Raw genomic sequence first — 2,606 nt, 5'->3', positions numbered from 1 at the left:
TTTTTTTATTGTTTTACTTTAGGACTTGCTTAACTATTCACTTCTCCAAAGGACCCTTGTTTTTAAAATAGGAGTGGAACTTACAAGGGAAGTCACTGACATTTTTCACACCAATTCTAATTAAGATCATGAACTTTCTATTCAGATAGATGACAGGATGAGAAATTTGTTCTTGATCACAAAATTCAGAAACAATTTAGTCTCCATTTTACCCACAAATCTCACCAGTGTCGTGAGATATAAAAAGTTAATTTTCAGTCTACTAGAACTTGCATATGTGTATTAAGACAGGTTCAGAAGAAATAATAAATGAGATAAGGAATCTATATACAGAACTAATATGCAGTATTAAATGTGCTTATTTAAATGTACCAATTCATCTACTGATAATCCTGTTCCTATTCAAACCACTGCCTGTGCTTACTTCACTTAGGACTTGATAGAACAGGGAAGTCATTTCCCAGTGTAAACATATTCCAGAAACCTACATTGAAGATAACAAAGTCAATGTAGGTTAAACCATGTTATTTTTACTTACTGATATACAGCATTCTTCACGCTGATATTTATGACAACCACAATTTGAAAGAAAGCAATTCCTGGATGGAAAAAAAATGTTTATTTTGGCAGAGTTGAAATTTAGCTCTTGTGATTTTTGTGCAAGTTTGAAAGCAGGACAAGTAAGGGAGAGATTCTAAGCACTTCTGCTTCTAAAACACAGAAATTACATGAATCCAACAATTTCACAGCAAGAATGGATTCGCCTCTTGTGCAGAGGTGGCTGTGGAATTCTGGCTATATGATGTAATATCACCCAGCAACATATCAGAAAATGTGAAAGTGTCTCCTGTTTTGTTTAAGTAGAATCCTAACTTAATGCTTTAGGAGTGGTGTCCTGTGCAAGTTTCACTATTACGTGTGTCAGGAGATGTTTCTTAAAGTACTGGTTGCTGCAATTGAAAAATATACGCATATATTGTTTTTGTTGTTGTTGTTGTTGTTGTTTTCCTTTTTTTTTTCTTTTGTATAGGGACGGTATTGCATTAGTAATGAAAAACTGTGTTTTATTAAAAGAAATCTGGAAGAAAAATGAACTGTTTAATATTCTAGAAATTTATCAGGAGACCAATTAATCATTCAGTTTAATCACAAGTTCAAAATGTGCTTGGCATCATTCATTGCCAATCTGTACCTTATCAGCAAGTCCCCTTTAAATTTTTTTCACTCTTGAGGTTGACTCCATATATATTTATTCATCCTGATGGGGAGCATAAAATACAGTACTGTTCAAGCACCATCTGAATGTTAGAAATGATTCATGAGAATATTTTTGTCAACTCAGAGGTGTGAAGAGTCGTTGCCTTTCAACATTTATGTTCTGGCAGGTGTTTTAGTGCACAGAAGCTTATAGCAGCAGAACACATCCTTCATGGATTTTTTTTCAGTGTTATCAAATGAACTTTTTTGCTACTAGAAGTTGTGTGTCCAGCTAGGAGGGATTTGGCAGGATGCTCCATTGGTATGTAAATAGACTTCTCATCTACAGGTAGACTAGCTCAAAGTCAAGTTCTATTTTCACCACTTTGACATGCAAGGCAATGAGAGTCTAATTATAGAAGAGTCTAGCCATGAATATGTTCAGTAAGAGTCAGAGCCTACTAATTGGTTTTAACAACAGTGGATGTCAGAGAAAGTCAACTTCGTTTGATAAGGTCCAAATGAAGATCTGGAGGCAGCTCCAACAGGCTCCAGCTCTTCTGGGACAGTAAGGTGCAGTTTTCATCCTTTTAGTTCAAGGCAAATTCTAGGTATTTGAGACAATGTCAGGAAATGAGGGAAACACCCTATGTCTGTAAGTTTGGTAAATCTGGATACATTTTACTGAGAAGCCTTTCCAGATCAAAGTCTGGTTTTGAGTCTCCTCCCTGCTATTTTTTTCCAAAACAAGCACTATTGTTCCAGCAGTGTGGTTATCTGGCAGGCTTTCCTGGAATTCTGTGGTTTGGTGACTGTCTAGAGAACTATTGTTGCAGGTTAATGAGTTTTATTTACCACTTTACTTACCTAGAGGAGGAAGCTGAACCCTTTATGCTTTCTTATTCCTCATTCACCTATATTGACTGGATTGTTTACATGCAGAAATGGTGTTATCTAGTACATTGCTCTCTCAGCTATTCCTAGGAGAAACTAAAGTAGACCTTGTTTAAGATACCTATTTATTTTCATTGTATATTTGACTTTAGCTATAAATTACAGGCACAGGATGGTGTGGACATCTTCAGGATGTGCTCAGAGTATTAGTGCCTAAAAAGTTTTTTTTAAAAGCCTATTGGAGACAATGGAATGAGTAGGTCTGATCAGAATCTTCCAGTCACAAAAAACATGGGACATTTAGACATTTAATATGCCAACACACACCCAAACTTCTCACTGCTGTTCACAGTGAATTTTCTGATAAGTCTCCTTACTATTTTATGAATGGAATTGGACATTGAAATCAGAGTAGTAACCTGACCAGGTGTCCTAAAGACTTCCCAAAACACAGACTGATGCTTTGACACATCTTCATAACACCCTTATCTCAGCAAACTAGATTTGCAGTTAAA

This window comes from Anas platyrhynchos, chromosome 3 (assembly GCF_047663525.1).
Source record: "Anas platyrhynchos isolate ZD024472 breed Pekin duck chromosome 3, IASCAAS_PekinDuck_T2T, whole genome shotgun sequence".
NCBI lineage: Eukaryota > Metazoa > Chordata > Aves > Anseriformes > Anatidae > Anas > Anas platyrhynchos.
The sequence above is the reverse complement of the archived record's forward strand: the minus strand, read 5'-3'. Positions refer to the sequence as shown.